The sequence below is a fragment of the Mus musculus genome, chromosome 3, assembly GCF_000001635.26.
Source record: "Mus musculus strain C57BL/6J chromosome 3, GRCm38.p6 C57BL/6J".
NCBI lineage: Eukaryota > Metazoa > Chordata > Mammalia > Rodentia > Muridae > Mus > Mus musculus.
The window spans coordinates 100518133-100542680 of NC_000069.6; the positions used below are offsets into that span (position 1 = coordinate 100518133).

General features: G+C 47.9%; 2 long non-coding RNA genes across 9 annotated transcripts in view; one reads left to right on the forward strand and one right to left on the reverse strand.

The window, feature by feature from the left end:
• Positions 1-13076, forward strand: part of Gm12474 — a 35809-nt gene extending 22733 nt beyond the window's left edge. For 2 of the 8 annotated variants that reach the window (XR_001783935.2, XR_867497.3), the window contains one exon: positions 4708-6040. This is a non-coding gene — a long non-coding RNA (predicted gene 12474). Of the gene's footprint in view, positions 1-4707; positions 6041-8548; positions 8843-10516; positions 10686-10737; positions 10886-11140 lie in introns of those variants that run through there. The other 6 variants (XR_867500.3, XR_867498.3, XR_375899.4 and 3 more) reach the window with 6 other exon arrangements.
• The window catches only part of Gm40106, a 45991-nt gene extending 22774 nt beyond the window's left edge, over positions 1-23217 (reverse strand). Inside the window, exon 1 of the long non-coding RNA XR_867503.2 lies at positions 20945-23217. This is a non-coding gene — a long non-coding RNA (predicted gene, 40106). The remainder of the gene's footprint in view (positions 1-20944) is intronic.
• Between the last annotated feature and the right edge of the window lie 1331 nt (positions 23218-24548).

Consider the following 24548-nt stretch of genomic DNA (forward strand, 5'->3'; position numbering starts at 1 on the left):
TCTCGGGCTTCATAACTGAGCACCAGGATATCGTGGAGACCAAGACAAGCAAAGCTCACTGTGTAACTGGAGCCAGCAATCCCTCCTCGGTAGAGGTAGAGAGTGCTGGGGATAGCAATGAAGCCTAACAGGAGGACCCAGGGAGAGCCCACCATGTGGAGAATGTCAGGAACTTCTTGGGGTGGTAGACATGTTGTGTATCTTGACTGTGGTGGACATTCCGTGACAGTCAGCATGCGTCCAGGCTCACTGAAATGTGCACCCTTTAAAGAAATGACACGTCTTGGGCTGGGTGCCTGGCTTAGTTGGTAGAATGCTTGCTTCGAATGACACAAAGGCCTGAATTTGATCCCCAGCTCTACAGAAAACTGGACGTGGTAGTGACACCTATAGTGTCAACGTGGTGGGAGCAGAGCCAGGAAGCTCCAAAGTTCAAGGTTATCTAGGCCGGAGGTTCTCAGCCTTCCTAATGTTTCCACTCTTCAACACAGTTCCTTGAGTTGTGGTTATCCGCAACCGTCAAGTTATGTCATTGCTACTTCATAACTTTAATTTTGCTCCTGTTATGAATCCTAATGTAAATGCCTGATACGCAACTCCCAAGGGGCGAGGACCCACGGGTTGAGAATTACTATTCGAGGCTCTAGAATGACTCCAAAGCCAGCACGATGCTGTAAGAGGCCCTGCCTCACAACAACCAGGAAGCTTTGTGTATTTGATTTTTCAGTCCAGCCGTGCCTCATGCAGGCCAGGCAAGCTTCCCACTGCTGATCTAGATCCCTGACCTCCTTTTTAGTTCTCATTTTGGGACGGGGCCTCACTCAATTACACAGGATGCCTTGAACTCTTTCTGCATCTGCCTGCAAAGGAGCTGAGATGTCTGCCCTTGATCATGCGAAAGTTGGTGACCTTTACTATAAATAACATCTCGATATATCAAAAAACATTGTGTGGTCCACTCAGGAAGCAGATGTAAACTGGGGAGCCCCAAACAAACAAACTAACACTGTAAGAAATACTTCCAAGAATGAGACCATGATGCTGCTGAGAGGAGGGCTTAACTTAGGGAGAGCCCAGGGAAGCAGCCAGTAACAAACCAAAAGGAACTGGGAGATTATTCTAGAGGGTGAGAGTAGCAGCTGCCAAGGTTCCTGTGGGACACGGCAGGATTCGTGGTTTGCTTGGACCTTCCCAGAAGAGGTGTATATTGTGTGGCTGGGTAGAGATGGGACCAGGAGAGGCTAGACCAGTCCCCACCTTGGTCTCATCATGAGGAAGAGAGTTGGGGCCCACTAAACAGAGGGTTGGGTTTCCAAGAGGTTCTGCCTCTGGGTTACTTGGTGCTTGGGGCCAGATGGCTCTGGGCTCTCCTAGCCTCTGTTTAGGTGCTGAGCAGTCGGCATTACCCACAACCCGCACCCACTCAGGTACACACACACTCCCTCCTCTGTGTATCATGTAAATGAATGGAACTTGCCCTGCTCAGAGACTTTTCCTGCAAATTCCACTCACCCAGAAAATTCTAGTTACTAGAAACAGGGTATAATCCCACATAAGAAGTTTTGTCTATCTCTCTTGCTGCTGCCACTCCCCCAGATCCTGCCAAGCCTGGCCTGCTCCACTTCGGCTGAGCTAAGAATCTGCTGATCCATTAAAGGGCTAGTACTCACGAAATTACAATCTGACACCTTCCCATCGCATTCTGTGACACTGGAGTACCATGGACCCCTGTGACTACAGTAAAGATCAGGCACCTACTGGATTCCCAGCAACTGGACAGTAGGTAGCTAAAGGGAAGTGAGTGGGCTCCACTCATGTCCTCAGACTCATCCCAGAATTCCAGATTCCACAGACTATGGAGAAGGCATTCGGAGGCCTTTCCTTGCCTTATCTGTCACCCCTTAGGATGCCCTCTTAGGAAGAGGATGCAGGCTAAGCATAGCCTCATTTTCTAGCATAATAAATAATCTGCTAGAACTGCTTTATAAAAACGAAGACACCAGGACCTGCATCAATCTGTCCTGGGGAGCTGGATCACCCCAGAAGCCCTGCCTGGGCTGAGGTACCTGTATTTTGGTCACCTGTGGACTCTGGGACAGCTTCTTTCTGTAGCAGTCCATCCTATGTGTTGGTGTCACCACCACCTTCTAGTGGTGAGGCTTAGGAAGCCATAGAAGGTGACAAGAGATGGTGATACATCAGGCTTCCGGAGTCAGCAAGCCAGAGAAACAGGAAACATGGCTATTACTAGACAAATGTCATTCTCTATGGGCAGCATTGCCAGGGGTGAGAGCTAAAGCATCAATTGGTCCTATCCATTCTTGAGGAAGCATCTTGTCCTTCTTCAGCAAGACCTTATCCTTCCTAGCGGGGGCTCTCGGACAGCTCCCTACCTTCCCTAACCTTCCTTCATTGTATGTCCACTTTGGAGAGCTTGGGGGCAGTCTACCAGGGTGGGATTAGAAATGCATAGGATGCTGGTATTGCCAAGAAGGGGGTTGGATATGAGGACATGCCAGGGTAGGGTCTGGCTCAGGAGGTGGCTCAGACAAAGGGGCAAAGAGGAACACAGTTCCCAGGTGACTGAAGGGGTGAGGGCTGCTCAGACTGACAGGCCTAGCCTGCAGTGGCACTGTGCTCACAGAGGGTCGTCTGGGGGAGGTAAGGAGTGGTCCCTAGCCACAAGTTCACTGACCACTTGGAAGCCAGAAGGGGCCCCATGCTAGCTGATTATTAACTGACCAGGGCAGCCATCATCAGGAAGTTCTAGAGACTGCCATGTGGACTTACCGTTTGTATTGTTGCCTCTTATTCCTTCCTTGTGCGCCTCTCCCATCTCCACTCTACAGCCCCCCTAACTAACTGAAACCAAAGTTGTCACCTGCAACTCTAGCCTCAGAGATGTTCCCCTGACACAGGACTGCCTTCCAAAACACACCATCCCCAGGGCCCTTGTTGGGTGTGTAGTACCCGTGAGCTGGGTCAGTAGCTGCCACAGAGTACACTGGAAGTCTCCTTCTTTGGGGTTCCAGTGGCCCCACTTTGGGTCAAAGGATCAAGAGCTTTCCACGCATACCTGCATGGCTCTCATGGGGCTTTTTCTTGAGAAGGGTTGTTGAGTCTACATCATGGCGAGTAACCTTTGTGTTCCTTTATTCAACAAATATTGATTGAACTCCTTTGCTGCCTTTCCTTTTGTGAGAGAATGGCTTCCTATGTACTTTCCAGTCAGAAAACAAACCTTTCCCACAGTCATTGTCATCCTGGTCCCTGAGACCTTCCTTGTTCATAGGTATGAGGAACGATGCAGATAAGGTGTCATGGCCACACACAGAGACACACACAAGGTAAAGTACAGGGTAGTGGAGAGTGGATGTGGAAGCTGGGGCTTCAGGGACACAAAAGCGAAAGACCTGTGTGGGAGGAAATAGACCTGCCCAAGGAAGGCCTCCACAGAGCTCCAGGGGCTGAGGGAGCTGAATGCCAAGGGAAGGGTTGGGGAGAGAGAGCAGAGTGGGGGACTCCCTCTGCTAGGCAGGCAGCTCCAGGGTATTTAGGTTCACCCCAAGAAGAAACTTAAAGAAGCAGAGGGGGTTAGGGAGGGACAGTGGAAGAAGCTGAGTCCCCTATGACAGAAGCCTCTGATACAGCAGAGGCAGATGGAAGGGCTGAGGGAACGGTATGCATATGAATGAAAAGTTCCCTCTGAAGCCAGAAGGAGGAGTCAACCTCCTGGAGCTGGAGCTACAGTTGAGTGTGAACCACACCTTGTGGATGCTGGGAACATAAACCAAATCCTCCACAAAAGCACTATTCACTCTTAACTGTTGAGCCCTCTCTCCAGTCCCCAGGCCTTGGCACTCTGTTGTATGGAATTGGTCAAATGGCCAAGACCTGCATCTCTCACACAGGTGCTCTCAAAACACAGACTGTATAGAGCCAGTAAGAAATACAGGCTCCGGGGCCTCACCTCTGTATACACACAAGCTTGAGAACCAAAGATTCTAATGAGATCCCCAGCCCTCAGCATCCAAAGGGAAGGCCAGAATTAGGACCAACCGGGGAAAGGGGATGCAGAGAGAAACAGAGAGTCCTGGGCCAGGGCACACAAGACACAAACAAGCAGGGCCCAACTGGGTATAATCGATTAATCACACCCTCTGCTTCAGGGGACCCCATCAATCCTATAACAGTCCAGCCAGCAGGATCATCACCTTCCTGTCCTGATAGGTTTCACAGCCTTGTTTTCTAGGCTGGTTCTCAAGAGCAAGTGACATCAACTCAGAGCTGGCCTTGGTCAGGCACAGCTGCTGTGCAGGGAGTTTCCTGACCCTAAATTGTAGCATTAGCGTACTTAATCCTTCCCCCTGTGTTTTGTCCCTGCACACCCACATATCAACCCTGTAGCATCAGGTATTTTAGTGTTTGGACTTTACACATGCAGTTTTATAATTTCAGAGAGTTGGTGATTCGTCTGAGGTTCCTTGACATTGAATCTAGCATTGGATGTCATGTATATTTTGGGGGTCGTTGCCAGGTTCCCTGTCACCCGTGTAAGGATGCTAGCCCCACTCTATAGCTGGTTCAGGCCTCCTAGAGGATTAGGAGCCGGGGCGGGCATGGTCAGATGTCTTGTGAGCCTGGCCTTTCTGGGCACTTGGCTTTGTTCTCTCATTCCAAACATGTGACTGTCGCCCTTCATTCCAGCGTTTCTCGGGAATTTGCTGATGCAGGAATCTTCATTTCTGAAACCTGCTTCCTGCTTTCCCCAAGCCTGACCCACAACTTGTATGGACAAAGGGACATACCCAGGCTGCCTGAGATGGCTTCACCTACTTCAGGCTAGGCTTGGCATCTCATATCCCCAGTGTCCCTTCACACACGCCCCCATCTCTCCCATGAAAACAGACTGGATCAGCTGGCATGCAACACAAAATCCACAACTGTCTCCTGTGCCTTCATCTTCTCCCCAGAAAGCAGCTGGTGCTAACACGGGAACGTGAGTGCTAACATGCTCTGGAGCCTTCCAACATCTGGGATGGAGAGTCAGGGCCAGGACCATGCAGGGTGGTGAACTTGAAGCTGTCCTGCTAGCTCAAAGACTGTTGGGACCACAGATTCAACTACCAGAAACTCTGAGAGAGAAGCCCAGAGGGCTATCCTAAAAGGGAGATGACTATGATGACGTAGCCCACCATAAGAGCCTCTGGACAGGTCTCCGTCTCGTCAGGAGCTCACCCACTGTTGCCCATTTTTACTACTAAGCCGGAGCTTCCTCTAGCCCACGCTACCTCCTCCTGTCTCTGCAGCAGGCAAACCCTGTCATCTCCAGGTTTCTCTTCATCACTCCCATCCAGTTTTTACCCGTAGCATCTGGGACGGTTAATCAGTGTCAACTGACTGAATTTAGAATCATCATGGAAATGCAACTTGTAGGTGTATCTGAAAAAGGAAGATCCACCTTGAATTGGGCAGCAGCCACCCATGGGCTGAAGTCCCACACGCACCGGAAGTGGAAAGATGGAGAGAATAAGCTAAGCACGGCGATCATTCTCTCCTTCCTGATGGCAGATGCAAGAGGACCAGAAGCCTCACACTCCTGCCGCCATGCCTTCCCTGCCAGGATGGACTGCACCTATAAACCCGTGAGCCAAAATAAGTCCTTCCTCCCTTAAGTGGCTCTCCTCAGGTATTTTATTATAAACAAGATAAAAAGCGAACACAGCTTCTCATTGACCTCTTTCACTGCTGGTTTTTGCTGTTGCTGCTGTTGGCTTTGTTTTCTGTCTCTTCAGACTGATGTCCATTTCTCTAAATCTCCAAACTTGGGCCTTTATTCATGTTAGACACTCCCTTCACACCGTTGCTATTCATTCAGTGTTCGGCCCACACTGACCATGTACCATTGTCTTCGTTAGGGTTGCTAGTGCTGTAATCAAAAGCAATTTGTGGAGGAAAGGTTGATTTCACTCACAGTTCCAAATAACAGTTCATCATCAAAAGCAGCGAGGGCAGGAACTCACGCAAGGCAGGAACCTGGAGGTGGGGAGTTGATGCAGAGGCTATGGAGGGGTGCTGCTTACTGGCTTGCTCCTTGTAGCTTGCTCAGCTTGCCTTTCTTATAGATCCCAGAACTACAAGCCCAAGGATGACACTGACATCAATTGGCTAGGTCCCCCTCCCCCACCATCAATCACTAATTTAAAAAATGCCTTACAGGTTTGCCTATATCCCCTGCCTATGATCTTATGGTGGCATTTTCTTCATTGAGGTTCCCTCGTCTCAGATGACTTTAGCTTGCATCAAGTTGCCATAAGACCAGCCAGCACACTCATGTAGCTGTAAGGACTAGATAATCAAGTCGTGAATGAGGCAACAGGACCTGCCCTCCATCCAGAGCTGTAGTCTAGTGGGAATGAGTGACATCTTTACTCATCTTCCCACTCTATCCATCCTCACACCCAGCCCTTGTTTATTATCCAGCTGGCAGAGAGAGAGGGAGAGAGGGAGAGAGAGAGAGAGAGAGAGAGAGAGAGAGAGACCGCCCTTGATCCTTCCCATAGGAGGTTAATGTTGCACTGCCTAGCACTCAGACTTGTGCTTGTTGTAGCCAACAATGAGGTCAACACCATCCCCCACCCTTCTTCCAGCCTTACAAAGGATGGAAGATAAAGGCTGAGGGATAGAGGAAGGAAGATGACAGACAGGCTGGGGCTGGTTGAGCAGGTCCCAGAGGATCTGCAGGGCCACAGAGATTCTCAGTCCTGATTGCTCTTGGCAGCCTACCGCAAAAGTACAAGGAAATGTCACCCTTTCCTGAACGGAGAGAGCATGGATGAAGCCCATCTGCCAGCTGTTTGTCACATCAGATCCTTGGTTCTCAACCTTCCTAAAGTTTCAACCGGTTAATACAACTCATTCCTTATGTTGTGGTGACACCCCCCACCCACCCAACAATAAAACTATGTCTGTTGTCAGTTCATAACTGCTATTTTGCTACTGTAATACATTGCAATGTTTGCCCCAGGGGTCGAGACCCACAGGTTGAGAACCATTGCACTAGCCTGTCTTGCACTAGCCTGTCTTGCACGTTACTGAAGCACCTATTGTGTGCTGTACTGAAAAGATTTCACCAGACACTGAAGACTGCTGACCAAAAGACTCAGAGTGAATTGAATCCTAGTCTACCATCTGCTTGCTGATCACGTGACCTCAGACCTTTGGTTTGGGTAACCAAAAGTTACCCAACCTTTCTGTGCCTCAATGCCCTCATCCTCGCTATTAAAATGGGCTGGAGAGATTGCTCGGCGGTTTAGAGCACTGACTGCTCTTCCGGAGGACCTGAGTTCAAAATCCCAGCAACCACATGGTGGCTCACAACCATCCATAATGAGATCCGATGCCCTCTTCTGGTGTGTCTGATGACAGCTACAGTGTGCTTAGATATAATAATAATAAATAAACCTTTATAAAAAAAATGGGCGTGCCACTACTGAAGTCCACACCAATAAAATGCAGAGGATTGCGGTCAGGATTCCTTGGTTAGCATATACCATTTACCAAGCAGCTAGTAAGTGCTGCTGTTAGTAGCACTGGCTGAATGACGAGGACCTCCTTCACTTGCAACAGTTTTCCATCTCCACTCAGCAGGCAGCATACGGGTTGTCCAGCACGGTCTCTGGTAGAAAGCTTTTAGCGGCTGGTTGACCACCTTGTCAGGGTAGGGAATTTGTCCCCTACCTTGACTGTGGAGGCACTTTGGGAAGCTCCCTGGTGACCTCTCCCCAGGTCCACAGACTAGACACACAGCCACACCTGCAACCAACCCTCCTCCACGGGCATCTCCGGTTTGGCCCACTGGGCATCACAGTCCCTCTTTTCTGAAAAGCCACTTGGCAACTCGTGTGTAGAACAGTACACAAGTTCTTACCCTTTGACCTAGTAATTCTATTTCCAGGAATCTGCCCTCAAGGAACTGAGCGGAGAGGTGTGCAGAATTTTACGAATCATTTCGACCATTGTAGCACTGTTGCTATTTTATAACAAAGTAAGAAGAAAATGAGAGGTGTTAACTTCTAGGGACACAGGGAGCCACACTTCCATGGTGATGTATGGCTTCAATAATCTCAAAGACTCCCAGGGAACGTAGTAACAAACAGAGAAGCAGCAGGCACCAAATCACTCAGCCCTGGAGCTCAGCTTCTTCCTCTGGGAGAGGGCATGGCCACCTTACTCTTAGGAAAGCTGTGGGCGTAAGGTGAGGAATGGTGGGGCCCAAGGCTGGCAGAATCCAGGCCACCCACTCAGCACTGAGCAATGAGGCTGCTCTCTTTCTATTAGCTCCTAGGGGCTCCTCTGAAATAAGGGTCAACCTTACCATTGTAATGAGCAGGAATAGAAAGCTTAAACGGGTTAAAGAGCTTCCCAGGGGCCTCACAAGGACTATGGGCAGGGGATTGATCATTTTGAATCACTCCTCCCCCTGCCTCTCCTGCCATGGCCCTTAGCTATGTGGTGTCTCATGCTGTGTTCCTTTGGCTCCAAGCAGGCTCTCAGACAACACTGCTCATGTGTAAAACAGTACCAAGATCCAGAAACAAGTTCAAATCCACGTGGCGCCTCTCTCTCTGGCTCCGCAAGTCACTTCGCTAGCACTTCAGGTGTCAGCTGTCACTTTAACATCTTCCAAGGAACAGACCACAACTGTCTTGGAGCTACAGACCCAGACTGCCCCATGTACAGTGTGCAGAGGCTTGGCAGGCAGTGTTTTTCAGACGAGGAAACCAAGGCTTTGAAGACAGTATGAGAAATGCCTTGTTCAAGGCCCTGGGGTTAAGCAGAGGTAAGGTTGGGGAATATCTTCTCGTTTCAAAACAGCATTGTGCAAGCTAACCCACTGCCATGAAAATGTCCCCCCTGCACCTGTCCTCTCCTCCCAACCTTCTTTTCTGAAATAGGATCAGACCTCAGCTGGCTGAGAACTTGTCATCCTCCTGCCTCAGACTCCTGCATACTGAGATCAAAGGTGTGTACCACTAGGCCCATCAAAGGTCAACCTTTTCTAAGGCAAGGTTCAGTGAACTTGGTGTGTCTGCAGGATTCTACAGTCCTCTCCACAGTCTCATTCGAAAACACCTCATCACTGCACCAAGAAACTCTGCACCCATCAGTTATGTCTGCCCCTCCCCAACTCCTTCTGCCACTAGAAATAATTAATCTTTCTCTCTATAGCTTTGCTTAATTTGGACAATAGTCCTACAAGTAGATCTATTATTGTATGTGCTCTTTTGAGACCGGATTCTTTCACTTAGACAGTTCTTAAGGTTTGTTTGTGGTTAGCAGGAATGAACACTTCAGTCCTATTACAGCTGAGTAAGACCCCAAACGTGGAGTTGTTTCTCCTGTTCATCACTGTCATTGATGGACATGCGGGCTGTGTCCACCTCTTGAGCATTATGAACAGGGTGCCTCTGAACAGTCACATACAATTCTGTGTGTGTGCAGGTGTTCAGTTTGAGGAGTGGCTTATACAGGATCGGTTAAAGAGTAGCCTCCCTTTGCTATGCCATTTCTCAGAACCTTGGCACGCCAACATGCATCTTCCAAATGTATTTGGCCAGGAAACTATTTTCCCCATAAAGTATCCAGGAAGACATTGGAAAGTCTGATTTAATGCACCCATTTTGCACCCAGAGGTTCAGCAACCCACATCATAGACGAGCGTAAGGGGTGACCTATTGCAGTAGACCAAAGCAACATGCGGCTGTCTGAATGGGAAGAAGCTTCGTAAACAAGGGATATTCAAGAGTCACAAAGGCATTGGAAAAATGAATGTGGCTCCATACATAAACAATGAAACGTCTGAACCTCAAGCTACAGATGAACGCAATTAGCGAGCAAATGGCCATGCTAAGATAGCCCACTGTATTTTACTCCTGGCACTAAGGGAGAAATCCCAAACAATACCAACAACTGTGACTCTCAGGCCCTACCATGGAGGTAGATTTCAGTTAAAACTCCGGGATGGGTGGGTCAGTGATGTGGCTCAGCAGGTACAGGCATTTACTGCCAAGCCTAATGGCCTGAATTTGTTTCCCAGAACCCAGATGGTGGAAAGAGAAAACCAAGTCCACAAATTATCCCTTGACCTCCACATGCAAGTGTCTCCCCCTCATTCACCCAAACAAACAAGTCGATGTTCAAAACTCCTGAGTGATTATATTACAAATTTAGTATTAAATATTAGAAGAGCCTATATTATACAATTTACAGGTCATGACTTGTTAAGATATAGCAGTAAGAAAAAGGCTCTGTGCTCTAGTAGGAAAGCAAGTAAAAGCCAAACACATTTGTCCAAAAAAAAAAAAAAAAAAAAAAAAAAAAGGAAAACCAGTGCAAATGTACTATGATGCAATGACGTACAAACTGTATGTTTACCAAACACTTCTATGGTCCCGTAACTTGGAATATCTCATTTAAGCCTTTCAACTAATTCTATGCTGTATCCATATCCTAGAGACGGAGAAACTGAGGCCAGGGCATGACTCCTAGCTCACAAAGGCTATAGGGAACAGAATGGCAACTGTCTCCATTTGGCCTGGGAACTAGCGCTTTAATCAACACAGTGAGCCTCTGAGCCTCAATTCCACAAGCATGCCTTCCTATCCACCAAGCGGAAAACCTTTGTAAGTACTGATTCTCTGTGTTGGGGACTAGGGTGCTTTTTTTCCATTGTAGGCAGAACTTGCAACTGATACAACATCTCTGGAAAACCATTTGTTAATGTGTAGCCCAAGTCTTCAAAGTGCTGACTCCTGGGGCCCGAACCTCCACCTATATTCACATCTTCTAAAACAAAAGCCAGCATGAGGACATAGCTTTACACGTAAGCACTGTCTCTCTCTCTCGTGTTAAAAGATAATAAAAAGTAGTTTTAGATAAATATTCTTCTAATGTAAGCTAAAGCCTGTGTTGAATTCTTCAAGAGAAGGTGCAAGAAGTTGGATGCCACCCTTTAAAGTTGCTTGCTTTTTTGTTTGTCTGTTTGTTTGAGACTGGGTCGCTTGTAGCTCAAGCTGCCCTTTAACTCAAAGCTGAAGCTGTCCTTGAACCTCTGCCGCTCTCACCTCGACCTCCCCAGTCCTAGGATCGCAGGAATGTGCCTCCACACTAAGAAGACACCACCTCTGACTCTCCAAATTCCTATGGGTCAGGAAGCCCTTGGGTGTTGCCTGGATCTGGTGCAGGAACTGCTACAGAATCCCCACCAAACCTGCTTCCCACTGAGCCCAGAGCATCCTTTGTTCAGAGCACTACATGGTTGGTACAAGCCACATTCCTTTGTAAGGTGAATGATTTTCTAGTGTGCCAAGTTGGCTACAGAAAGCTTAACAACTATTCTCTGAAAAGTGTTTTCTGTAGCTAATTTGGGCCTAATCCTTTCAAAGGTCAACAGGTATCTCAGCCCAAGTTCACAAGATAAGAAAAACAGGGAAGTCAACAGCTTGTCCAAGGTCACATCCAAGGTGCACAAGGTTAAAGGTGAGGAGGCCAGGCCTGCCTCAAGTTCTGTCTGCACTTTATTTCACTGAATAGATTCTAATATCTCAACCAAGGATAGTCAGCAAACATGACTTCTCCTTGCTCTGCTAGACTTCTGTATGACCAAAGATCAGCCACCATTATGGAACCATGTCCTACCAGGTCCTTACATCATGCTCTGATGGTCAAGTATAAGACTCCAGCATGCTGAGTATGTACAGGTTCAAAGCCCTGTCTCTGCTGTTGTCCTATAGGTAGGACTGGATTTGTACTCTTACACTTTCCCTAATTAAACATCATCTTGATAAAATCACTTTCTGGCCAGGCAAGAGTTTGGGGTCCTGGTTCCATCATTAGCAGCTCTCTTTTACATTTGCTGTGACGGCACACTGAGGAAGGACTTTCAGAAAGGCGAAACACATGGTATCAGGGCTTTGGAGGGCTAGAGTCAGTGAGCTCTGGAGCTGAATCCTAGTTTCGACAGTTAGGACCTCATGACCTTGAGTAATACAGCCAATCTCTCAAAGTTTCTGTTTCCTGTCTGTAAAAGGGATGAGGAAAACACTGGCTCACAAAGCAGGCACCATCACGAGCCTGTGATGCTGTCCCTGGCATGAGAAGAGCAGGCAGTAGGTGGAGGCTGGGCAGCCCCTGTTTGGCCATGTGCTCTGCACTGTGCTGGGACAGAGGGACATTCTGGAATGCTTCTCTTCAATCCATCCAAGGATGGTCCCTCGTAGTCATGGGTGCCATCCCCTGGGGAGACGTGGCTTGTGACTGTCATGAGTAATGGGACAGGAAGCATTGTCCTGCAGGGTCCGAAGGCATGAGCCAATTCTGGGACCCACCCAAGAACAATGGCAGTTCTCCATGGGTCATGTTCACTGGAAGCTTGCTATGGACAGCATCTCTCATGCCGACTTCCTCTTTTTTATGCAGACCCGTGACCCCAGAGACCTCACTGAATTCCACCTTTTCCTTCCTCTCAGGCAAACTCAACCATCTACTCTCAGATCTAGTCAAGGAAAATGGCAACCTTTACCGTAGACTAATTCCTAGGCAGCTTACATTTGCATATATGCTAAACAATCATGACAGTGTCCAGAGAAGTGTGTGTGTGACACAGGTAAGATCTCAATCTACATCATTTACATGGGTGTGATGGAACTGGGTTGCCTAAAACTCTCTTCCTCTGATTCTAGATGCCCCTCAACTTGCAACGTAGTGATGTCCAGATGAACTCACCATGAACCGAAGATGGGAATTAAAATGCATGAAATATTTTTAATCCACTTAATCTACCTTCAGAAAGAAGACTGAGAGACAACTACTTCCTCAGGCCTCAGCAGCCTTATCTCGGAATTCTAGAATCAGGCAGCAGTCTAGACCCAAAATGGTTCAGAATGTTCCATGTCAGGCGCAAGAAGCAAGTCAGAAAGGAGGAAGTGAGACACAGAAACAGCCTGATTGGCTCCAGCTCACATCTGCTTGTTTAGTTTTTGTTTTTTTAAATAAAGGTTTTAGTTAGCCCCTTGGCGGAGACTCGGAAGATTGCTACAAAAAGTATATAGCCTATTCATAAACAGAAGTTAGTTTACAGCTTACCATGCACAGAGAAACAAACCTTCAGGCAAAATTTAAAATACGTGTAGAGGCAGCTTTATTCCAAACCATTCAATTTAACACCAGCCAATACCACAGCTTCGCACTGCCTGAGGTTGGACCCTTTACCCTGGTGTTGTGGCTCACTTGGTGCTATGGATGGATGCTGTTGCCCGGGGTCTTGAGAAACTATCTGATTGCAAGTCAATTAGTCCAAGTAAAGATCAAAACTCACTCAAAAAAAGGTCTCTTCCAAAAGCATCTAGGCTCTAGGCTTTCCTACAGTAACAAATTTGGCAAATCTGGCGTTAAGTCTCCTAAGCCAAGGGCATCTGCTCTCCTTACAGCTGTTGTCTCTGAAAGGGGCTCTAAGAACCATTTCAGTAAAAAGCCTGAGGAACAATGCCCTTTGCTTTGTGCTCCTGATAGGCAATCCTGGTCCTCTGGAGAGCAATGGATGGCCCAGACTGAATCCAGAGACATGCAAGAAATAAAGCGGACAGGAAAGCCCACAACCACATTCCTAATACACTTCCCTACACAGTAAGTGCCTGCTGTTTCTTATTGCTTACCCAAGCGTAAAGTATTGTTTACCCAAGAACCCATGGGAGATATCACCACCAGTTAAAAGGTCATCTCCAGACCCAGCATCCTGGAAGGCAGGGTGTCCAAAAGGCGAGCTTACAATACATGTAAACCTTAACTAGTTTATATCAGTGGTTCCAGATTCAAGCAACACGTTTGTCTTAGTTCTGGTTCCTGTTGCTGGGATGAAATACCATGACCAAAAGGCAAGTTGGAGAGGAAAGAGGTTTATTCGGCTTACGTTTCTCCATTTCCTTCATTGAAGGAAGCCAGGGTAGGAACTCACACAAGGCAGGAACCTGGAGGCAGGAGCTGATGCAGAGACCATGGAGGGATGTTGTTTACTGGTTTACTCCTCATGGCTTGCTCAGTCTGCTTTCTTATAGTCCCTATGGCCACAAGCCCAGGGATGGTACCACCTACACTGATGGGTCCTAATTAATCACTAATTAAGAAAATGTCCTACAGCCCCTCCTCCCCGTCTTATGGAAGCATTTTCTTAATTAAGAGTCCCTCCTTACCACAATACCACAGCTTCGCACTGCCCGAGGTTGGACCCTTTACCCTGGTGTTGTGGCTCACTTGGTGCTATGGGTGGATGCTGTTGCCCAGGGTCTTGAGAAACTATCTGACTGCAAGTCAATTAGTCCAAGTAAAGATCAAAACTCACTCAAGAAAAAAAAAAGGTCTCTTCTAAAAGCATCTTGGCATTTCCTTGTGCCAAGTTGACAAAACCATTTGGTAAAATGTACTATTTGTTCTCGTGAGCTGAGCAAAAGAACCTGCTTTTATAGATGGACAAGGGCTAACGAAAGCAAAACCAGAGACTGGAAGACAACTTGCCATCTCAAGGTTATTTTCCTTGCAAAACCTAACACAAAGGAGACCTCTTTATCTGGCATGCTACAGCTGGCTCATTTGGACATTGGGCTATTATCTCCCTAGATCTTTCTTCATTTCTTAGTTCAGATAAACACCTTGACTGTGCTTGGGGTAGAGGGGATTTCAGTATGAGAAACACTATGTGGGGTTTGGACTTTGGGGCATCTGGTGGGAGCAAGGTGTGAAACCATGGTCTCCTGGGGATTTTATAGAATAAGGTTGCCTTGCTCTTATAATAATTCCTCCCGTCCCACGTAGGAGTGCTGTGTGAATCATCTGAGCTCACAGACAGACACATTTGACTCTTCTCCCATGAGTCTTGCCCATACATTTTTGTCTGCTGCAGGACAGTGGCATCAACACTTTGTCAGAGGAATGTGTCCTTGCTGATGAGATCTTTAGTTCAATAACAAAACCCCAATACTTGAAGACACCTGGTCTGTTTTCCAAGCTATGTCATCTTTGGAGGCCACCGAACCTTCCCAGGTCTTTTTTTTTCCCCCTTTAAAAAAGGTGGGGAGGCGTGGAGGAAACTAGGCAGCAATAACAGGCTAGGTAGCCAAGGGATACACTGAGCAAATGGACCTTCTGACTTCATCCTCATATGACATTTCAGGGACCATGGGGGTATCTGTGGCATGCAGAAGTCTTCTCACAGCTCACAGATCACATACAGACTCCCCATCTGACCCCATCTGGTAACTATGTTTTATAGACTGAAGTCTATACATACCATGCTGCCATGAAACAGGACATTGGAAACCACCTCTCAAACTGCTAAACTTGGGCCATGTCTATGAGCAGTGAACACAGCAGGGGACAGTGTGAGCACTGAGCTATCTGAACCCAGCAGTGGGCCTCTCTGCCTTGGCTGATCTGACAGATGGCAGCCCTTCCCCCCATGCCACTCCACCCACATTTTCCACTCTGTCTCCTAGGTGATGGTGAACATCTGTGTGTAAGAGCAAAGAACAGGTACCTGAGCTCTCTGTATCCATTAGTTGCTAAGTTAGAAGCTGCTCTGGCCCTGGAGTCCCAGGGGATGCTGACAACCTGGGTCTTGGGAGAGGAGTCCCCTCTGATCAGTCTTAGGGGTCCCCATGTTGGCCAGACTTATTCCCTTCTTACATATCAGCTTACTTGAGGATGCCCAGGTTCCTGTAGGGCAATAATGGTTCAGTTCATGCAGAGACTTCCAGAGACAGAGAATATGTACTTCAGTAAAGACATCCCAAACCCCACCGATTGTCTGCCAGTCAGAGGGCCTACTGTCTATAGTTTGAACACAGGGAGTATCTGAGCACTAAGTTGGGAGAGAGAGTTGTGGCTCATGTCTCATGGACTTCAGAATCTAAATGGGCACCAACAAATAAAAGGGTTATTAAAGAACACAGCAAGAGTCCCAGAAGAGGTCTATGTAGGCGGCTGCTGCTGCTTCGTTTGGCCAAGAAATGCTTTTTAGAGGGGAGGATACCATCTTGGATTAACTGATGGGGGTTGCTAGATTGAGAGACTTGGGGATGGATGTGTTCTGGCTGCCTGTACAGAATGTCCTGATTGATTAGAATGCCTGTTTTTTGAAGAGCGAATATAATAGTTATTGTGCCAAATATATGTTGACCCTATCTTAAGCCAAAGTGTGAATGGGTGTATCAAGTTCTTTCTAAGTAACTAACAAGAGGACCTTGTATTATTTGAATTATAGCAAGCTTGTATTATTCCTTATATGTCAGGCATGACCCCAGTTGATTTCACAATAACCTTCTGAGGCCAGAGCTGTCTCCATCTCTGTCTTATGCATGAGGAACTTGAAGCCCAGAAACAATAAGCCCATAGCCACGGCCATCAAATGTCAGTGCTGAGGGAGTTCAGCAGTGAACCTGCCTATGCCTTTCCTTTATAGTAAGGAAGAGGAAACCTCAGAGAAAGGAACCTTGCCCAAGGCCACTCAGAGCTAAAAGATAGGAAGGAGGAAGAGAAGGTCCCCAGCTCTTATTTGGCCAGAGGCTGTCGGCTGTGGGGAGCAGGCACTTGTTCAGAGCGAGCCAGGGAGTGAGGGTATCAGGAAGCTGGGACTGGTCCCAGTAGCTATTTCTTTTATTCACTGGAATAAGTAGCCTTTAGAACATGAGCCCCAGACAGGACAAGGGACCACAGGCATCCCATTACTTCCACCACTATCTGCCCCTCCCCCAAACCCCAAAGTCCAAGCAGACTTCTACAGAGGCAGAGAGCAGATGAATATATAGAGGAAGAACAAAGGCCAGAGGCTCTGCACACATCTCTTCCTGCCAAGGGACCTGTGTGGGGCTTGACCAGCTTAAGGCAAATCTGTAAGGCCAGCTCTGGAGTGGCACATCCTTGATTCAATTTCATAGACTCTGAGTGCCCGCCCAGTCCCCAGCATTGTTCTATGCTTTGAAGCAATCAAAACAGTTGGAGAAGTTTCAGTTGGAGCTTCGATCTAGACGTTCTGATGGGTAAGTAGTCAAAGAGTAATCTACACAGGGAAATAACCCAAGTGTCCCATGACAGGAGGTAAGCCTGCGTCGGGTGTGGGGAGAGAAAAGCAGTGATTTCCGCCTGCTCACACTTCAGAGAGACAGGCAGAGGATTAGGAATCTTTCCTGCAGAGGAGGCAAACAAGGTGATGGGTGGTGGGTAGTGTTTCACGTACACCTAGGAAGGGAGGGAGCACTGCTGAGGCCTAGTGTGGAGGCAGGGGTGCTGTAGCAGGCTCAAGATCTCACTGTAAGCCCCAGGGCGGGGACTGCTCTCTGGCAGAGAGGCACTCTGGCTTCAGGCATAGGAACTTAGCCAGTGAGTTTCCTCCCCTTCCTTTGCCTTGGAACAGAAGAGCTAGGCAGGCCTCCCTGACCTCTGACTGTTTATCTAGCCTTTCCATCTCTCTTGGTGGGACCCCAGGATCCCTCACTCATGAATGGGGAACCCCAGAGCCACCAGAGGTAGAAGCTGCAAACCTAAGTAGGAGGGAGGGCGGTTATCCTTGAGTGTTCAGGTGCCCCAGGGGATTCACACCTGCTGGCCTGCTGGCCTAAGTCTACAAGGCCCACCTCTGCAACCTGAGGTTCCCCAGTTCCTTCTAAGGGGAAACAGTGATGTCATCCAGGTCCCCGTGGACTTTTCCCACCCACTCATCCTCTGTTTTCCATGAGCAGATGACAGAGATGGAGCCCAGCAGAGAAAGGGTCCTGGCTGGGGGCTCGACTTTATTTGTTGACTATAAAAATGTCAGCTCCTTTTGGGCAGCTTCTTGAGTCAATATTTGCTGTTCTGAGGCTGAGTTCAAATGGCCAGTAATCCTTTTGGCCTGGCCTCTTCCTCCTCACCTGGGCGAGGACACACACCCACAAATACTTGGCAGGGGCCATGAGCTTTCTCCAAGCCTCCTATGCCATTCCTGAGGGAAGTCGCCCCCACCCCCACCTCCTGCCCCCCCCCCCCAAGTCTCGGGGCCTAATGGCAGGCATTAGAAATTCAAATAAAAGAAAGGATACTCAAGTATTTCATTCATGGTCAAGCTGGGCCCCATGCTGAGGACATTGGTTGCAGGGTTTCAGGTGGGGGTAGGAGAATGGCCAGAGTGGGGACACTTGCAGGGATGTCCTTGGTGCTGCCTTGTCTATGAGGTATCCTCCAGCCAGCCTTGTACCAGGATCTGAGAGGAGGTCAGTCTGATCACTTTCTCCTTGGGAACTTCTGTACCAATCTCTGCTTTCTGACTTCCAGCAGCCAGTTGGAAGTCTCTGGTAAGAAGGCCAATGGGGTATTGATGGAGAGGCAGAGAGTTCTCAAAGCAAATGGTCCCTTAATCCTCTGTTATTTCATTGTGACCTTTGACAAGTTGCTTAACCTCTCTGAGCCTGTTTCTGGTTTCTCATTTACAAGAAAAAAGATTGACCCCAGACAAGCTATTTTGGATTTTTGGTTTTTGTTTGTTTGTTTGTTTGTTTTTGGTTTTTTGTTTGTTTTTAATAGTGCTTTACAGAAAGCACCCAGTAGGGCAGCTGGCCCTTAGTATGTGCTTTACAAGTACCCATCCTTTCCATTCTGTAGTTGGCAGTTCCTAATATTACACAATTCTCTCCTCCTTGCACATGGCACTGTGCCTGCTTGGGCCTCAGAAACCATGAGTCCGCGCCACACAGGGAAGCTCACACAGGGAAGGGCTGCTTCCCTGTGCCTTTGCCCTGCCTCTGTTTGGTTTTCAACCCAACCTGGCTGCCAACATTGGTAGGGCACTGGGTATCTGAGGGTGCAAGGTAGAGCCATCCCCTGGGGCAGGTGCAAGCCTTGCATTGTTGCCAGGAGGGACCTTCAGGTGGGGGATGCACTCGATCTATCTCATAGGATCACAGTGGCACCTGGGGTTCACTAATACGTTCAGTCTTGTGGTGACCACTGAGGGGGCTGGGTTCTACCGCCCTGTCCCCTCATTGTTGTGGGCTCTGTATTTCTGCAAAGGGGGTTGTACTTCTGAGATGGAAGCACAGAGAAAAAAGCTTCACATGAAGTAATCTCATGCTAAACCAAGAGGGTGGATATGACCCTTGGGACACCTTGCAGTTCCTCCAATGACATAGGAGAGCTCCAACCCAAGACCTGCTGGCCCCAGATCAGGCAGCCACAGTTGCTCTGTGTCTTGGGACAACCCTCCCCCCACACTCCCCACCGACCCAGCACTGGAGTTGGTTGTGAGCAATAGGGGTAAAGCCACTGATGCTCCCTGTCTTAGTATGAGTTTATTGCTGTGAAGAGACACCATGACCACTGCAACCATTATAAAGGAAAACATTTTAATTGGGGCTGGCTTACAGTTTCAGAGGTTCAGTCCATTATCATCATGATGGGAAGCATGGCGGCATGCAGGCAGACACGGTGCTGTAGATGGAGCTGAGAGTTCTGTTTGATCCTCAGACAGCAAGGAAGAGATTGTGTGTCACACTGGATGTAACTTGAGCACAGGAGACCTCAAGTCCCACCTCCACAGTGACACACTTCCTCCAGCCAGGTCACACCTACTCCGACAAGGTCACACCTCCTAACAGTGCCACTCCCTGTTGGCCAAGCATTCGAACACATGAGTCTATGGGGGCCATTCCTATTCAAACCATCATACTCTTCCAATCTGTTTGATTCCAGCCCAGGAAGGGAAAGCTGGGATGTTTGCTTTTCTGGTACCCAGGAGGGCTTTGTTCAAGAGGGCTTGCTTTTCACTTTTTATCTGCTTAAACAGGGTCTTATATGTCCTCAGATGGCCATGGTCACAGCTATTTAGCCATGAATAAACTTCATCTTCCATTTCTTAAACATTTAGTTATTAATTTGGTGTGCTTTCGGGAGTCAGTTCTTTCAGGGGGTGCTGGAGATCAGACTGAGGCCAGCAGGCAAACGCTTTCACCCACTGAGCCATCTCACCACCCCAACCTTAAACTTTTGGCTTTTCTTCCTTTATCTACCAAGTGCCAGGATCATAGGTATACACTCCTATATCTGGTTTCTTGGGTAAACCCAGTGCCTCACGCACACTAGACAATTCTATTGACTAAGCTCTGCCCCCCCCCCCCCCCAGCCCTGAGGTCTCTGCTGAACACAGAGACAGTGGTACTTGACTTCATCAGGGACCAGGCACAGGAGGGACAAGCTCTCTCCATCACAGTGCTGGAGATTGGAGCCAGTCTCCCTGAGGTCTGCCCAGCTTTTGACAGTGGAGCCTACTGTCAAGGAGCTCTAGTGAAAATGAATGAAAGAATGAGCTTTAGGGAGGGCACCAACCAAGCCTAGTGAAAATGAATGAATGAATGAATGAACTAACTTTATGGAGGGCACCAACCAAGCCTATGCGGGGGATGTTTCCTGGGGAGCAGAGTCTCTGAATTGCTTCATTAAACCTGTAGATCCTTGCCTGGAGCCACCGTACACTTGACCTATGACCTAGAAATTTAGGGGTGAAGCCACTCTCATCAGTAGATCCTGTCCCTTGTTTCCAGGTTTAGCATCAGTCCACTGTCAAAATCCCAGGCACAATACATCTCACTGTGAAACAGTCTTTGAGTTTCTTTTAACTGGGGGTATAATTTGCCTACAGTGAATGCCAAACTTACCAGTTTTTAATGAACGTACAGACTCAAGACATTTCAGTCACTCCTGAAAGCTTACTGGCGCTCTGCTGCTCAATTCTGTCTCCTAAGCCGGTGCTAATCTGATTTCTGCCACAGAGAGTTGGTTTGCCTCTGTGGCTTTCTATGACTGGATTCCTGTAATAAGGTGCAGTTAAGCCCCCAGCCTCAGCTCAGCACACTGTTAGACTCACCTGCAGAGTGGTCTGTTTGCTTCTACGGCTGAACGGGTCCTCAGTTGTCTCACAGGTAGATGGGTGTCCAGGCTGTTTCTGGTTCGGAACCATTTTGAGCAAAGCCACTAAGACTATTTGCATTCACATCTTCTGCAGCTATATTTTTGTTTCTCTTGGGTGAATACCTCAGGAGTGTGTGTGAGGTTTTCTGGGTCTCTGGGCAAATAGGATAAGTATTGCAGGCAGGCGGAATTCTAAACATTCTTACAGTCTCTGCCTACTGCTCTATGCCAGCCCAACTCTCTCCTACACATGGGCAGGACCTGTGGCTGATCTGTAGCCAAGAATAGATATCATAAGATGGAGGTAATTCCTAGAATGACTCCACATTGTCTGAGATTCCTCACAGATTTGTGGGGAGGTCCCTGAGATGACTGTGTGTCAAGGAGCTAACAAGGCTTCTCCTGAAGCTGGGAGCGGCCTCCTGCTGACAGCCAACAAGAAAACAGAATCCAGCCTCACAGCGCAACTGAATCCTGCCAACAACCAACCACATTGCTGAGAAAAGACCCCAAGTTCTGGACTGGACGAAGCCCACATCTGGATTCAGTCCAGTAAGATCCTAGATGGAGCAACCAGTCAAGCTGTTCCTGGGCTGCAGGCCCACAGAAACCGTGAGGTCATTATGAGGGAACCTACAGCCCGCAGGCTGCTGTTTTATAGTGTAGAGTCTGTGGCGATTTATTCTTCAGGGTGAAACACCGATATGCTAGTGTGCTAGCCTGCTTTGAGTGACTGCTGCTGTGATGATATACTATTGACTGGGTAAGTTGTTCATTTTCTTCTTATGGTTCCAGAGTCTGGAAAGCCTTAACAGACTACATGAGAAGATGAGGGTTTCATTTCCATCACAGAGCAAGAAAGGCAAACGCGCAAGCTCAAGAGGGTCCGAACTTCTTCAGATGCACCCCTGGCGTAACTAACCCACCCTAAGGTACCAGCAATAATCCATTCCCAACAGTAGGACGTTATGGGATTACATCACTTCCGTCCCTGGATCCTCTCTTAAAACCCCATCTCTCAGTGCTGTCTCAGTAGCTCTTAAATTTGGACACACGCTTTGGAGGAGACATTGAAGCCACACAGTGAAGAAAGAAAAATCACTTCTTGTTTAGTATTTAATGATGTGTTCATCTTAGCTCAGTTCCTCTTAAAAGGAAAGTCTGGAGCGAAAGAGAGCAAGTTTATGCTTTGCTTGGGAGAAGCAAATTCAGATGAGAGAGGGTGTGGACACGGGACAGGCAGAAGCCACAGGGAAGCGGCCATGAGGAGAGGTGATGTGCCACCACCATCGATGGGTGTAAGGCACCCTACAGTCTGTGCAGCAAGCCTGTGAGGCTGAAGGAAAAGCTTTGCCTCAGCCTTTCCTTAGAGCAGTGGCTCTCAGCCTTCCTAACGCTGTGACCCTTTAGAACAGCTCCTCGTGCTGTGGTGACCACAACCATAAGGTTACTTTCATTGCTACTTCATAACTGTAATTTTGCTACTGTTCTGAACTGTAAATATCTGTGCTTTCCAGTGGTCTTAGGGGACCCCCGTGAGGAGGTTATTCCACTCTAAAAGGGTCACAATCCATAGGTTCAGAACCACTGCCTGGGAAGGAAGGGATTAGCATCTCTGGCTCTGACTAGAGTGTACTTTCTCCTTTGGAAAACTCATCCCTTGGCCTCCCACACTGCATTGTCTCTGTGAGATACCCTCTGTGAGATTACCTCTGTGAGATACCCTCTGTGAGATGCCCTCTGTGAGATACCCTCTGTGAGATACCCTCTGGGAGATGCCCTCTGGGAGATGCCCTCTGGGAGATGCCCTCTGGGAGATACCCTCTGTGAGATACCCTCTGTGAGATGCCCTCTGGGAGATGCCCTCTGGGAGATACCCTCTGTGAGATACCCTCTGTGAGATGCCCTCTGTGAGATACCCTCTGTGAGATGCCCAATGGAGGCCAGACCACACACTGTGGTGCTTCTTCCTCCACTGAGAACAGGGGACAGTGAAGGGCCACCCAGCCTGGCTACAGTAATAGCCAGAAGTAGCTTAGTGCTTTGCCAGATACCATGTCCCGTGTCCCATGTCCTCATCACCATCATGACCCTAGCGGTCACCTGTCTACCCCAATGCCTATGCTTTACTTGTGGGGAAATCTGTCACTTCCAGGTTCTGTGACCTCTGTGCACCCCTGGAACCTGGTGGTATTCTGGCACCATCAGACACTCTTGCTTTGTCTCACCTTTTTTGAATTCTTTTTTTTTTTTTTTTTTTTTTTTGAGACAGGGTTTCTCTGTATAGTCTTGACTGTCCTGGAACTCACTTTGTAGACCAGGCTGGCCTTGAACTCAGAAATCCACCTGTCTCTGCCTCCCAAGTGCTGGGATTAAAGGTGTGCGCCACCACCACCCGGCCCCTTTTTTGAATTCTTAATTCTCTTTTTCTGGTGGCCTATGCTTTTGTTCTGGTAGAAGACTCCCTAAGAGATGGAGCATTGCATGTAGTGTGAACCAAAGTTTAACCTTGACTTTGTGTTTAGCATAAGACTTACAAAGGTCAAAAGCTGAGGCTGGAAAGGTGGCTCACTAGTGAAGAGCACTGGCCACCGATAAATAGAATCTGATAGAAGAGAAAGTGGGAAATAGTCTTAGAATCTGATAGAAGAGAAAGTGGGAAATAGTCTTAGAATCTGATAGAAGAGAAAGTGGGAAATAGTCTTGAACTTATCAGCACAGGAAAAGACTTTCTGAACTGAACACTAATAGCACAGACAATAAGAACAATTAACAAATAGAATCTCATGAAACTGAAAAGCTTTGTTAATCCTACTGGGCAAGAATAAGACCATTACCACAATTTTGAGCCAAAATTTGAAGTAAGCTTTAATGAAATACTGGCAAGGTTCATTCCCACGTTCCCAGAAAATGGTGCTGAGTCACATTTTGCTGAGGCTTATAAATCCACTAGGCCACTAAATTCCCCAACAGGAGCAAGCATACACCCTGATATATCCTCTGCCTATGTCCTTCCTGAATATGTGCGATCAAGCACATCCGGTGTCGCTGGGTCAAACAAACTTGTTTAGGGGAGTGACAACTTGTGGCTTGTTCTCACTCATAAAAAATAACCCCCAGCATTTCAGGAAGTATCTGTCCTTGGGCAAGGGGCCTATAGGTTAGAGGCATTTGGTTTCATGAATCTCTTAGGCACAGTAATGAAAACATAAGATATAACTTGGCTCTGACAGCTTCCGTAGGACAAAGGGCACCATCATCTGGGAAAAGTGGAAGGTATAGAACAAGAAAAGATTATCAACTGCATATGTGATAGAGGGCTAATTCTAAACTACGAAAAGGACTAAGGAAACTGGAGATCCCCGAAAACAAATCACACAGTTAAAAAATAGGGTACCGATGAAAGCAGAGTCTCCGCAAGAGGGGTCTTGGAATGGCTGCGAAGCCCTTTAAAAAATGTTCAACAGCCTTAGTGATCAGGAAGGTGCAAATCAAAAGTACTGTGAGCGTTCATCTAATACCTGTCAGAATAGCCAAGGTCAATCAAATGACAGCCCATG